Source organism: Canis lupus, chromosome 9 (assembly GCF_011100685.1).
Source record: "Canis lupus familiaris isolate Mischka breed German Shepherd chromosome 9, alternate assembly UU_Cfam_GSD_1.0, whole genome shotgun sequence".
In the NCBI taxonomy this organism is placed as follows: Eukaryota; Metazoa; Chordata; class Mammalia; order Carnivora; family Canidae; genus Canis; species Canis lupus.
This window is the reverse complement of record NC_049230.1, coordinates 49,946,383-49,961,762: the sequence shown is the minus strand read 5'-3', so window position 1 is coordinate 49,961,762 and position 15,380 is coordinate 49,946,383.

Genomic DNA, 15,380 nt, shown 5'->3' with positions numbered 1-15,380 from the left:
ACCGGGGCCCTGAGCTGGCCCTCCAGCGCGGGCCAAATGCCAAGCCCCAGAGGTCACCCACAGGCCCAGAGCAGCCAGTGGGCAGAACTTGCTTTCCTGACAGAGAGATGCTTGGGGCCACCCTGCTCTCCAGCCGCACATACTCTAGAGCATCTGAAATGTGGCTTGTGCTACAGAGGTGCTAAATATCAGTTTGTTTTAATTAATTTACGTTTACATGTGTAAGGTTGCAGATAAAATACAGGGCATGTGGTTACACATGAATTTCAGATAAAAAATAATGATTTTGCCTGCCCAGCTCTCACACATTTGGGACCTGTTTATGTGAGACATACTTACACTAAAACAGTATTGACTGTTCACCCGAAATTTGTATTTGAAATGGTGCCCTGGATTTTATGGGGCAACCCTCTCCCTGTGGCTATGGCTAGCGTCTATGGCTTGGGACAGCACATCCACCAGAAACGAAAGGAACCAGGCAGCTCCCTGATATGCGGGTTTGGGCGTCCTGAGTGACATCAAGTGACACCGGCAGAGGGGCTGCAGTGCACAAGACACATAAGCAGGATGTTGTCCCTCCCACTGGGTCGCCCCAGGACCTGGGGGCTGGGCTGGGCACAGGCCTCCCTGGACCCTGCAGAGCAAGAAGCAGACGCAGCCGATGCCCCTGCTGGAGCATTTGTGTGCCCCGGGCCCAGGCATCATCCACCTCCCATTGATACACATGCATATGCACATGTGCACACACACACGTGTGCCCCGGGCCCAGGCACCCACCATCTGCCATGTACACACATACACGTGCACACACACACATGTGCCCCAGGCCCAGGTACCCACCACCTCCCATGCACTCACATGCATGTGCACACACACACGTGTACCCCAGGCCAGGCACCCCCATCTCCCATGCACACACATGCACACACATGTGTACCCCAGGCCCAGGCACCTGCCATTTTCCATGCACACACATACACACACGTGTACCTCAGGTGCAGGCGACCCGCCGTCTCCCATGCACACACATGCACGTGCATACACACACACGTGTACCCCAGGCCAGGCACCCCTGTCTCCCATGCACACACATGCACACACATGTACCCCAGGCCCAGGTACCTGCCATCTTCCACGCATACACATATACATACACGTGTACCTCAGGACCAGGAGACCCACCCTCTCCCATACACACATATGCACACACACATGCACACACACATGTGTACCCCGGGCCCAGGCACCCACCGTCTCCCATGCACATACATACACGTGCACACACACACACACACATACATGTACCCCAGGCCCAGGCACTCGCCGTCTCCCATGCACACACATGCACGTGCAAGTGCACACACACATACACCACGCATGCAGGGCTCAGATGGAGCTGGAGTGCACACCTCCTCCGTGGCCAGCAGAGAAGTATTACGAACACTTAGGACAACACATGTGTGTTGTAGGGGCCCATCTGCCTCCCGGGCTGGGGCTGGGGTGAGGGCTGCCGCCGCCTGTTTGCTCAGAAGGAGGTGCTTCATCTGAGGCCAGCCTGTGCGCTTTGGCCTTTGTCTGCTACTGACATTTCCCGTCTCTGTTACTCTCTTCTTCAGTGAGACCATCTGAAACCCAAAACTTTTATTGCCCCTTTTAAAAAGGCTTTACAGCTCCCCATCTACCTCAGCGGGGCTGTGATTGTAGTTAGGGAAAGCCAGCACCGGCAGGAATCCGCCCCAGGCTAGGCCACAGGGGCTTGGCCCAGACCCGTAAGAAAGCAACCCAGAGCTTCAGGGAGGAGGGAGCTGCAGGGAGGAGCGCCAGGTATGTGGGCGAGACCACTTGTGCTTGTGCAGAGGCAGCAGGAATGCCAGGGCGTCACGGCCTCCCGGGAGAGGGTCAGCTGGTCACCAAAGCACGCTGCTCAGCGGCCCTGCAGGGCACACGCCTCAGGGACCCCTCCCGGCTCAGCGCCCTGGGGCCCCCTTTGTCCCATCTCCACACCAGGCTTCCTCACCTTTGGGAACAGAGGCCTCACCTACTGCTCCACTCAGGCCCGATGGGGTAAACTGAGTCAGAGTCTGGCCAGACTGGTCTCGGGAAAGTAAAACAGGCTGAGAGAGGAAGCAGGAGGCTGGGCTGGGAGGTCAGGTATAGAAGTGAGGGAACAGGCACGGGCTCCAGCTCTCCCTCTGTGACTGCAGGCAGGCCCCCAGCTCCCTCCTGGCTCCCTGGGCCCCCGCGTCCCCCTCTGTACTAGCGCCCACTTCGCACGGGTGTTGCCAAGATTAAATGAGGTCACTGAATACAAAACACTTAGCATGGCATTGTTTCAATGGCATTTTAAGAAATGGCATCATTATTTTTGTTACCCGTGGTCATGGGCAAGCAGGGGAGTAGGGGGGAACAAGTATAGGGGTCCTGACCGTCAGGGAACATTCACCAAATGCCCTCATTTGCTGAGGAAACAAAACACTTCAAACCAATTGTGGATTGTGGATTGAGAATTATGGATCAAGGAAGTAAGCAAGGATCCTGCCTGGCTAGGGCACCTGGGTGGCTCAGTGGTTGAGTGTCTGCCTTCAGTTCGGGTCATGATACTGGGGTCCTGGGATTGAGTCCCTCATCAGGCTCCCTGCATGGAGCCTGCTTCTCCCTCTGCCTGTGTCTCTGCCTCTCTCTGTGTCTCTCATGAATAAATAAATAATATCTTTTAAAAAAAATAATTAAAAAGGAAGGCTACCTGGAAGAGGCAAGTTTGAGACTGAAACTGGAAAAGCAAAGTGGACTGAGCCATGTGAGCCTGCGGACGCCCAGCCCCGGAGCCTCGCCTGTGACAGGCTGCACTGAGCCACGGTTCTGAGCTGATGGCCTTCCGTACCCTGAACCTCCCCAACCTCCTGCCTCCTCCCTGTCAAAGCCTCAAGAGAACCAAGGAACCACTGTCCTGTCTTCTGTCCCAGGCTTGTGATCCAGGCCCAGAGGGAGCTGGATGGGCTGGGCCTGGCATGCTCAGGGCCCAAAGGTGGAGGGGGCAGGAGGCCACACAGGGCTCCCCACCTGGCCTCTCTTGGGGCAGGGGGGCGGCCTTGCAGTCGCCTGAGCATGTGAACAGGACCTCAGAGCCAGCGTGTGCTGGGTACAGCCTTGTGGATAAGGGGCCATGGGGTATCCATGCCCTGGCGTTCTTGTCAGCAGCTCTTCCCTAGGGTCTCTATCTCCCCAATATCTGCCCTGGACTCCCCTGAACATCCCCTTTCCTGGGGGGGTCACCCATCCCAAGTGGCTTGCCCAACCTCGGGGCTTTGCAGGGAGCCAGCCAGCCCCATAAGCTAGCGGGGACAGAGCTGAGTGAGGGCATGGGGGTTAGGGAAGGCTCTGCAGAACAGCTGTCGCTGGCCACCTGGAGGACCCAGGAGCAGCCGTCCAAGGAGAGGGTGAAGGTCGAGCAGGGTCCGTCTGTGGCCCAGGAGTGGGGGAGGGGGCAGGTCAGGGGGGGTTCCAGGGGCCAAGGCTGCGAGGGAGGATGTAGGCGACTCTCCGCACACTTAACAAATATTTCCCAACAAACGAATGGGCGGGTTTCTCCATGTCTTGGCAAGGACAGAGTCCTGGCTCCTTGAAGGGACCGCACTTGATAAACAGCTAGTGCGTAACCTCAGAAGCCTTGGCCTTGACCCCTTGCTGACCTGCACACCAGGAGCAGGATGGAGAGGCCAAGTGTTGGAAAGGAAACGGCTCTGGGCTGCCCACTCCCCAGAGCTGTGTGACCCGGGGCTCCCTTCCTCCCCCAACGCCTCTAGAAGTCAAGATGCTTGCTTATCCTGCTGGGGCCGCCTGGCAGGGCAGTGGGTGGGCTGGCACCTTTCCCACGCCCCACCCCACTGCTGCCCAAACACGTCCTGGCTCAGGAGGGCTGGCAGGGGCACATGGGACTCTCTGTCTGACCAGCACAGCTGCCATCTCGGCTGGGGTGAGCAGGAACGCAAGCTCCACATCACCCACCAGGTGCTCAGCAGGTGCCCTCCAGGGAGCCAAGGGCCGGGAACACTGAGATGATCCCCTCCCAGGAGGCAGCCAGTCGATGGCTGGGACCACCTCGCGTTCAGAGCCGGCTGGGCAGGCCGGGCCATCCCGCCTGAAGGCTGCAGGGAAGGAAGAGGCCAACAAGCGCCTGGAACTGCGTGTCCAGCCCAATTGCCCCTCTCTCCCTTCCGAGAAGCTGGGCCTCTCGTGCCTTCACTGGGTTTTGTTTTCCTAACAGCTCGGCTAACGGGAGACCGCTGGCTGTGGGCCCCAGCCAGAGCCAGGCTATCGGGTAGCTGTGGCCACATCTGGAAGATGTTTGGCAGAGCCCCGGGCCCCCTGCCCCGCAGTAGCGGGCCTCAGAGCAGCAGCTGATAAGCGCCTGCTGCCGGCTCCAGCTTGGGCTCCGGGAAGCTGCCGGCCTCGGCCCAACAGCCCTGACTCCCAGGGCCGGGCCGGGAGGGGCTGAGGGATGGGGGTGATCCATTCTGGCCGGGGGCCTCCAGCCCGTTCCAGAACTCACCGAGTGGCAGAACCCATGATGTCAACACAGAAGACCATTCAGAGGCCAGCTGCTGGTCCTTCCTGCAAATGCTGGCTCCTGTGCACCAGGCCCCACGGCGCCCAGGTCTTCCAAACCGTGGCATCAGCCCCATTACAGGCAGGAAGGGGCTCTCACACCTGTGATCACTGCCCCATCCTAATGCAGCTTGGCCATCTGGGCTGTCCTCATGGCGCAGCTTGGAAAACTGAGGATCAGGGTACAGTGAAGCGTCAGGGTGCCTGAGATCTCACACCGACAGTGCCGGGACCTGACCCTGCTTGGGGTGGGCTTCCTAGTCCTGTCCACTGTCCCTTGTCAGGGTCCCCCTAGTCCTCCTGTGTGTGATGGCACAATGCCATCTTCTCTGTGGACCATCCAAGCCACCAGGCATGCTGCATCCCTCTGGGACCATGCAGGGAACCTGGCATCTCCCTCACTGCATAGGAATTCTGGGTGGACCCCACCGAGCCTGGGGCATGGCCGACCGTGCAGGCAGCACCAGCCCATAAACCAGTGCAGGAGTCAGCAAAGGAGCACAACAGGCAGGAGGCAGAGGGAGTGAAAGGCCAGACACCAGCCTGCGCTGCACCTTCCAGACACTTCCTTACTCTGTTCTGTGTGTGCTCACTCGGACCTCTCCGCAGTCGCCCTCTGAGGCAGGCGCTATGGCTGCCCTTGTTCTGACTTCATTATGATGTTTTCTTTCTATTTTTCTTTTTAAAGATTTTATTTGAGATCCCTGGGTGGCACAGCGGTTTGGAGCCTGCCTTTGGTCCAGGGTGCGATCCTAGGGACCCGGGATTGAATCCCACGCCGGGCTCCCGGTGCTTGGAGCCTGCTTCTCCCTCTGCCTATGTCTCTGCCTCTCTCTCTCTCTCTGTGACTATCATAAAAAATTTTTAAAAATATATTTTATTTATTTCTTCATGAGAGTGAAGAATTTTTTACTATCATAAAAAATTTAAAAAAATATATTTTATTTATTTCTTCATGAGAGTCACAGAGAGAGAGAGGCAGAGACACAGGCAGAGGGAGAAGTAGGCTCCATGTGGGGAGTCCGCTGTGGGACCCAATCCCAGGACCCTGGGATCACGCCCTAAGCCGAAGGCAGATGCTCAACTTCTGAGCCATCCAGTCTTTCCATGATGTCTTCTTTCTTAATTTGCAGTTGGTGCGGGTGGTTTCAAGCAATAGCCGATTTCTCATGGGTACCGAGATCAGTCTATGAAACACCTATGTATAAAAATGGGCTCAGACACACTTTATGCCCCAGAGTGGGGTCAATTTTCCTAAGCGTCCCCATGGGAGCCTGCACAGTGTGTTTGCTCCTCACATTCTGTAGGAATCCATCAGATCGAGCGAGCTCATGAGTCGCTTCAGTCTCCTGTATCCCTACTAAGTGGTTGCTCTTAGTCACAGAGACAGAGGTAATGAAACCTCCCCTTTGAAGCAAAGGACCCCAGCAAAAACAGATGTCTGCACGCCAACTGGACGAACCCCAACCCTTCCCTCACACCGCACCCCCAAATTAACTCCTAAACCCAGAGAGCTTCCAGCAGGAAACATAAAGAGAAAATCCTTGTGACCTTCCATGAGGCAAAGATTCTTAGCGGGAAGAGCAAAAGGGCAACCCGTCAGAGAAGATCATTAATAAACAGGATTTTAGCAACATTTAAAATGTTGGTTCTTCAGAAGCCACCATTAAGAAAATTAAAAAGGAAAGAAGCAAGCTGGGAGGAAATACTTATAAAACATACATACGTGTATGTGATAAAGGACTGGTATGAGGGACATATAAGTAAACTCTCAAAACTCAGTGATGATATACACAATTCAAGAAAAAAATTGGCAAAAGATTTCAGCAGACACTACACCAAAGGCTTATGAATGACTAAGGAGCACATGAGAAGACCTCAACAGGAGCCACCGGGGAGATGAAAATCAAAGCTCACCAGGATGCTACTTGGCACCCACTGGGATGATCATACACAAAAAGACAAAATCTTGGGCCGCCCGGGTGGCTCAGTCAGTTAGGCGTCTGACTCTTGATTTCGGCTCAGGTGGTGATCTCAGGGTCACAAGATCGAGTCCCATGCTGGGCTTCATGCTGGGTGTGGAGCCTGCTTAGGACTTTCTCTCTACCTCTGCCCCTCCTGCAATAATAATAATAATAATAATAATAATAATAATAATAATAAATGTTCATTTTGTCTTTTATGTTATGTTAAATATTATGGTATTTATCAGAAAAATATCATATTTCTAACATCCAATTTTTTTTTTTTTCTGATCCGATCCTACCGTCTGTTGTTTCTGTCAGCTTTTGTTCATGGTGCCTTGTTTCCTTGTGTACCTAGTGGATTTTTACTCTGGACTACTCATTTGCAGTAGAACTTTCTGGAAGTTTTTCCGAGGCCTGAGATACAAGTTTGGGGGTAATTGAGGGACTGTGACTTCAGGTCGCACATGCACATGAAGGCCCACTCGTGATTATGAATCCCTAGAGAATCCTTCCCCCTCTCAGCACCAGGGCTCGAGCTCGCACTGTTGATGCCATACCTGGAGTCCGGGTGGATTTTCTAGTTTACCTTGGCAGTGAAGTGGGGCCATTGAGGATGCTGTGTGTGTGGAGGTAGATTTCTGTGGCACCCCCAAAGTGGCGTGGCTCAGTGCTTTGTCCCCTGTCCCTAACCCCCAAAGGGAGCCAAAAAATGATGCTCCAATTTACCAACAGGAACAGAAACTTTCAACTCCCCAGACAGACTGGTCTTAGGCCATCGGAACTGGTAAACACCAGGAACCAATGTCAAACCCAACCTGACCTTGGGCAACGACTTGCTTCAGGCAGCCAATCAGCAGCAGCCACACTCAGGGGACTATACTTCCTCCACTCAAGAGCACCCAGCCCCCAAACTGTCCCCCTACCCCAGGGCCTGAGGTCAAACTTCACAGAACTCTGTGGTCACAATTATCATTCCCCCTGGCTTTTTTTTTTTTTTTTTTTTTTAAGATTTATTCATTTATTTTGGAGAGAGAGAGAGAAAGCACAGGGGGAGTGACAGAGAGAGAGGGAGAGAGAGAGAGAAAATCTGAAGCAGACGCCCCACTGAATGTGGAGCCCAACAGGGGGCTCAATCTCATGACCCTGTGATCATGACCTGAGCTGAAACCAAGAGTTGGACGCTCAACCAACGGAGCCACCTGGGCGCCCCAACATATAACCCAGGCTTAGCAAACAATAAATCCAGCCTTTAGTTCCAGATGCAGCATGGTGGCCTCAGCTCCCCACATCTCAAAGTGAAACCAGTTTTCGTGTGCCACGCTCCTCTCTGGGCCCCCTCCTGTCCCACCCTGGCCCAAGGACTCCGCACCTCCTATCCAACTGCAGACACCACTCGAGACGGATGTCTTTTCTTCTACCCTGAATTTGCAGCTGCTTTTCCTATTGATAAGACCAGGAATCTCTCACCCTTGTTTTACAGATAAGGAAACCGAGGCACAGGGACATTACCTCGCTCAACGGCCAGTAAGTCACTTGACTCAAACCTCAGAACCTAGACCACCTGCCTCTGGGGTCTGTGCACTCAAAGTCTGCCATTCTCAACAAACAAGTCAGCGATTGGTGAATTCATTCATTCATCAAATATCTATTGAGCATCTTCTATGTGTCAGGCAGAGCTGAGGCCCTGCAAATACAGCAGTGAATGAGCCCAGTGCCACCACTGCCCACAGGAGCCCACCATGCTCTGGTGGGAGTGGGCATAGGTGAGACAGAGGACACCTGTGGCCCCCCATTGGCAGGGGCCAGCAGCAGCAGGCAGAGGCTCTGCGTCTCCAGAGGGACCTGTGCCCGCCCTGGCCAGTCAGGCCGGACCTCAAGGCTGGGACCCCTCTGCCCCCGCCAGTGCCCATGCCTCTGGGAGGCAGCTGTGAGTCAGGAGCGAGCCCACTACCCACCCGCCCTGGGAACCCCAAGGCACAGAGGAGCCTTGTGACTTGCCCGAGGTCCGTGGCCCAGCCCAGGGTTTGAAGGCCAGCCCACAGTCTCCCCTCCTGGTGCTAAAGGCCCCAACAAGGACTTGGGTGAGAGCATCTGGGAGCAACTCCTATGGATTTAGGCAGGTCAAAGATCACAGCAGTGGGTGGGTTTTCTCTGTAGGGGACCCTGGTGGCCTGGACGAGGTGGGTTATGAGCTCTTCCACTGGAAGACAGCACCTCCCCTAATTTTACAAGGCCAAGCAGAGGGCATCCCCTGGACTGGGCTGTGGACAAAACTTCTTAGCCCCACAATGCACCTGGGAGGCCTCAGGATGTCATCTCTGCAAGCCAAGCAGGTCTTGGCCTCTGTCCTGTTACCTCAAGGGTCATAGGTCCCCGAAAAGGGCCCCGACACCTGCGTCCCTTGGTCAGCAGAGCTGCTGGGGAGGGGGTGGGCTCACTGGACAGTGTCATTTGGGAAACAGCTGGGCACAGCTGTGTCCTGAGGACACTGCCCCAGCCTCGCCTGGAACGCAGGGTCAGACGCCATTCCCAGCACAGGCCCTGCTCCAGGAGACCAGTCCAGGCCAGGGGACGGCGTGTCCTGGGGCCTGGCTGGCCCCTCGTCCAGCCTGACAAAGCAGTACCCCCCGCCCCCCACTCCTGGCTCCCGCCCCGTGGAGGGGAAGATATCTCTAGCCCAAACCAGAGGAATGTGTGAGCTTCTTCTCTGGAGGCCTTCCCAAGCTGGGTGCCTTCTGCGGGGTAGGGCCATGTGCTGGCGTCCCAGAGGAAGGCTTCTGGAAGCCTGCACGGAGGTTCTCACCAGCTACACAGGAGCCACCACGGAGCCCGGAGGACTTGGGGACGCATGGCCCTGGCATCATGCATGCCGACCACTGTGCACGGAGACCTCTCTGGGTCAAACTGCAGCCCTCCTAGCTCTGCTGCCTGGGGACAGGCTGGGGCCCAGTCACCGTCCACCCTCAGCTGCAAAGCCTCCTGTGGCATCAGGCTGCCGGCCTGTCAAGCCGCCACCCTCACCCCCAGCACATACTTCATGGCTCCGTGTGCGTGTGTGGATGGGGACAGGCTGTTTACCACACCTGCAGCACCCTTGGGTTCACCTCTGCCCCCTGCCTGTTAAAATCATGCTCACCCTCCAAGACACTGCTGGCCCTTCCACGGGCCCCACCCGCTCTTCCCACGAACCCCTTCCTCCGTTCATCGCTCCACTGGGAGGTGTCTCACAGCCATGCATGTGTATCCCCAACGGACAGAGCCCCCACTACGCCCTGCCCCACTGATTCAGTTTCCCTCCGCATCCCCAGCCCCGCGGCCAGCCGCCATTCCATCAGAGTGTGACTGAGGCGGAACTTTCCAGTGTCATAGGAATTTTTATTTACCACACAGGTGACAAGCCTAGTTTGTTAAAAAAAAAAAAAAAAAAAAATTTAACTTTGTCACAAATGACTCTGGTCATTCACATGTACTGTAGAAAAATTCAAACATGCAGATGAATAAAAAGACCCTTTAAACCACCCGAAATCCAAGACACTTTCCTCTGCAGACACCAACATGGGGTTGTGGCTCCCCGTTTGGGCTCCCTGTGTGAAGTTTTGTCATCCTCCGGGTGCCCCGCACGGTGCTGCTACCGTCCCATCACCGTCCAGCCAAGGGAAGGGAAGGGCAGGGAGGTGGACACCACGACCACGGTCAGGGTGAGCTGGAAAGTGACAGGTCAGGCCCTAGACCGGCACCGCAACCTCCCTGTGTGCACCAGCCTCCGTCTCTCAACCGGAATGGTCAGTCCAGCATCCTCGTCCCACCGTGCCATCTCTCTCAAACACCAGGGCCTGGGGTTCTCTCCAGAACCCGTCACATCCCAGACCGGCAGGCCAGCCCCAGCTGAGATAGGGTGGACAGGAGCTCCAGGTTGGGGGGGCCCCCGTTGGGCAGGATCCCACACCCAGTCTGTGGCCGGGCCCCAGGAGCCCTTCCCAGAGGCCAGGATGCGGCTCCATCCAGCAGGCTAGGCTGAGCCAGGGATCCAAACTCCCACCCGAGGGAAGGCTGAGTGGGCTGCAGCTCAGCTTCCCGGAGGCAGGGGGGCCTGTGCCAGGTCCTCAAGCCTGCAGTTCAGGCTGGCCAACACGGGGTAGGAGCGTCAGGAGGCCCCTAACAGTGAGGGTGCTGCCCCTGACCTTCCACAGAAGCAGCAGGGCAGCTCTAAGCAGGTGACACCCCCTCCTGCCCTCCCTGTGGACGGTGTGAACAAGCATGGAAGGAGGGGCGAAGGAAGCAGGATCCTCCCGGGATGCTCAGCTCCCACGCTCCTGCAGGCTGCGTGCATGGGGGCGTGCCCTCTGTGCCTCCAAGGGGCTCCTCGGCCATAACCTGGAGCCGCCAGAGCCAGGTGTGGGGCTGGCTGTCCCCCCCGCCCCAAGCCCCAGGTTTCAAGTGCACATACAAGAGCATCTCCGGACTGAAGACCACCTGCCTGGCCTTTCTGGGGGCCAGACCCCATGCTCAGAGCTCTGGACTCGGATGCATTAGGTCTGAGCTTTGAAACGAAGGAGGGAAAACAGCCATGGCTGGAGTGGGCAGTCTGGGGAGGGGGCCTGCTTCTCAGAAACGGAGGCCCAACAGGCACTCAATGCTTATTCTCACTAACGAGTCTGTGAGAGGCAAAACGTTGAGGCAAGAGAGGGTGTCCCCGCCCTGGAGGGTACCCTGCACAACCTGGGTGCAGATGGCAGCTGGAGGGGCCTTGGGAGTCCTAGGCTGACCCACAGGTACAGCAAGGAAACTGGCAGCCACAGGGAGCCCTGCTGGGGTCCCCCACTGTGGGGTTGCACACCAGCCCCTGTGCCTCGGAGTGTTGCACTTGGCAAGGCCATCCAACAGGCAACACAGAGGGGCACGAAATCTGTCGTCCCTGCAGAAATCCCGGCAAAGGGGGACATGGCTCAGGGTGCAGAGAGAGCCAGGCAGCTGTCCTCAATGTGAGGCATTCGCTTCATGGCCCTGAAGAGCGTCGAATCTGCAGGCTGGGACTGGCCACAGAACGGTCTTTGAGAACTCCCCCCACACCCACCCCGTAACTGCAGCTGCTGGAGCCTTCCAGCTCTGGCCCATTGAATGCAGGAGGGCCGTCCTCCTCCAGAGCCAGTCACCAGACCACCTACACGGGGCAGGAGCCACACTCAGGCCAGAAGGCACCTTGCTGCTACATTCTTCTGTCCACACCCTATGTTCAGATGGGTCCCCACTCACATGAGACTCCAGGAGACACTAGCCAGGACCCCGGGGGCTACAACAGGAGAAAAGGCAGGCAGCAGTAGTGCACCTGCCACCACCCCTGGTGGCCACGGGGAGGCCCCGGCCAGCGCTGAGGGCTCTGTGTCCCAACCCCAGGGGGGCAGGATCCTTGCACCCTCCAGCCTGCTCTCACCTCCAGCCCCACAGTCCTCCCTTGCGTCCACACCCACCAGCCAGCCCCTCTACAGGCAACAGGGGCCTGGTGTCCACCCTCCAGGCCTGCAAAAGCAAATCCCACACCTTACTGGCAAGAGGGAGCCAGGCCTCCAAAGAGCCGCTTGCTTGGGCAGCTGATCTGTGGTTCCCACAAAGGGCAGCCCGTGAGACCCCAGGTCTTCACCGGCCTCCCAGGTCCCATAGGTTGCTGGGGGCCGAGCCCCTCCTACAGGCATTCTACCTACCTCTGAGATGAAGACGGGGTGTGGTGAGGGCAAGCACCCCATCAGCACCTTCCCCTGGAATTGCAGCCATAGTTGCAAACACATGTGGTGTCCAGGGCGACAGGACTGGCTGGAAGCCAGACCCAAGCCGTGTAGCCACAGGAACAAAAGCTACACCCTCGGGCACGCACACGGCATCTATGGGTGTCACCACACACACAGGCCAGGCCTGAGCATCCAAAGCTAGACGCCCCCCACAACCTTCAAAGCCTGACGGCTCTCCCTTGATGCCCCACTCAGCCTCATGCTCCAGCCGCGCACCTGCCGGTTAGGGCCTCATCCAGACCCAGCACCAAGCTGCTTCTCACCCTGGGGCCTTCGGAGCCACCTTACCCTTCCCAACGGCTGCACCTCTGGGCTGGCCCCCCACGTTCCTCTGCACTGAGCTTACTGAGCTTGGCTTCACCCCATGGCCAGGACCCGAGCCCTCCCCTGCGTGCCCCACAGCCCATGGGCATATCCCTCCCGCCCCTGCCTGCTGAGCAGTTCTGCTGCTCTGGGCTCCCCCAGGGGACCAGGAGCTCCCAAGGCGGGGAGGCAGGCCCCGATCCCACCGCCTGGTAGGAACAAGTGACCGCGTGTGCTTGGGAAGCACAAGAAGTAGGAGTGAGTGCCTAGGAGTGAGAGCACCGTAACAAAGACCATGGGGACCAAGCCAGCCTGTCCAACAGGAAGTAGGGTCACTCTGTAAAAGCGGCTCCGTCTCCTGCGAAGTCACTGCGTGACACGTTCACACACACTGGTGTTCCAGAAAGCATCAACAAGCGACAGCTGTAAGTAAACAGCCTCACTCGCCCCAGCCCGCCCCCAGCTCACCAGGCCCCCAAGAGGTCTACCCTGGGCCGGGCGGTGCAAGGGACTGGCCACGGCTCGGCTCCCAAGCCCCCAACCCCAACCCCCGCAGTGCCCTTGGGTCTCCCAGTGGAACATTTTTTACATATTCTAAACCGTCAGCAAAACGAGATTCAAAATTCAGTCATTACTTTTGGCAGAGAGTCCACAGGCCAGAGATAAGCCGAAGGGATACAGGAGACGGCCGGGACAGAGCCAGACTGTCGCTGACACACTGCAAGACAGGAAGAGTCCGGCTGTGCAAAAAAACGTAACATCATACTTGAGCAAGCAAAGCAGATGTTGTGCTACTTAGTGGCCCACAGTTGGCCAGCTGGGTCCCCGAGTAGGTGCTGGCTGAGGCCTGCTGGGTGGCACTCGGATCCCCAGCAGGGGAGGGGGCGTGGATCCCAGGGTGTCTGGCCGGGGTGGGGGACCTGGGTCTGACCCTTCCTGGCCCTAGACGAGGACGGAACTCACTTCACCTGCTCAGATCAGTTTCCGTGTCCCTGGGTCCATCCCTCTACGTCCATCCCCCTGGGTCCATGCCCCTGCGTCCATGCCCCCCCTCCCCTCCTGCAGGCCCCACTCGGATGCTGGTTTGTCAAAGAGGGATGAAAGCAGCCTGCGAAGGTAACAAGCCACAACATCCAGGCCACTGGGACATCCAGGCCCCTGGGCGTCAGGCAACTTTCCATCCCCCCCCTCACACACACACACACACACACACCGCCAAGTCCAGAAGAGGAGAAGGAGGCTCACGGAGGGGAGTGCTTTTCCAGGCTTGCACAGCAAGCACTCGGCCCCAGGCTGTCTGTCTACCCTGGTGGGACCCCAGGAGCAAAAGAGGCACGGGTCACAGCAGTGCCTGAAGAGGGGCTGCCGGCCAGGGAGGAGACAGCCTCACCACAGCCTTTTCCTGTTCCTTACAATGCCCCAAGCAGGAGGCACCTGACGGTGTGGGGTGGCTGAAACCCAGGGAAGGTACCCAAGAATGTGCCCTAGGGGACGTCTGGCCAGGCCTTTAGTGTGGCTCTACTGGGGCCTGGCCCTCAGGACTGGCTGCCCCGAGTTACGAAGAAGGATGCTCTGTGCTCTGCACACCTGCCCATGAGTTGGCCTACCCTCTGTGGGCTCCTCTGTCCCGTCTCTTGGACCGGGCTGGGACCCTTCCACTCATCACATGACCCCAGCCCTGCCTCGCTATTTCGTTCTTCTTTTTTTTTTTTTTAATTTTTTTAAAAAATTGTATTTATTCATTCATGAGAGACACAGAGAAGGGGGTGGGGTGGGCAGAGACACAGGCAGAGGGAGAAGCAGGCTCCATGCAGGGACTCGATCCCAGGTCTCCAGATCACACCCTGGGCTGAAGGTGGCGCTAAACCGCTGAGCCACCCAGGCTGCCAGGCTATTCCATTCTTACCCCACGGGGGGCAGGAGGCAGGACAGGGCCCTGTGGTCCCAGCCTGTGCTTGGTCTCCCTCCACTGCCCTGTTTCCTGGGGCCTGGAGCCATCTGCCTCTCACCTGCGGACCAAGCCCGACTCCAAACCCCTCTCATCAGGAAGTGCGGCCCTCCCTGGACACCTCTGTCTACACCTCCGGATCAGAGCTGACTCACACGGCCACCTCGCTGCAAGGGCAGCCAGGGGACCCGCGTTTTCTTGGGTTACGCACACTGCCACCCCCAAAAAACTGAGACCCTTCTAGGAAGGAGCCAAAGGGCATGGAGGCTGCAGTGCTGCCCCATGGTCCCTGCAGGCTGATGTGGAAGGGGGCTCTGGCTGTGTGACTCCCAGGGACACAGCCAGAGAGCAGCCTGTGGCCCACCAGTCTCTTCAACAATAGCCAAGAGAAGCTCCCCGGCCCCTCTAGGGCCCCTGAGCTGGCCTTGCAGACTCCCACCAGCCCACGACCAGGCTGCGAGGAAGGACGCCCATCTGGCTCTGTGCGTGCACTCGCGTAGGGAGGCTGCGTGGATTAAACACGTGAGCATGGGCGCATGTGCCCCCATGGACACACTTATACTTCTAGGGGGAGAAGCCCCTCTGGACCTTGCCTGAGGTCTCAGCCCTGCTCTGCCCGTTTGCACTCGTGGCAGTGCCTGTGACAATGCCATGGGGCTTCCACTGCCCTGGCTGAGGCTGCATGGGCGTCTGCATGCAGCTCACTGCAGAAGGACCTGTACCTGCAAGGAGTGTTTTGTTCTGTGTGGCTCAGGGACCCATTTTATAAACAGA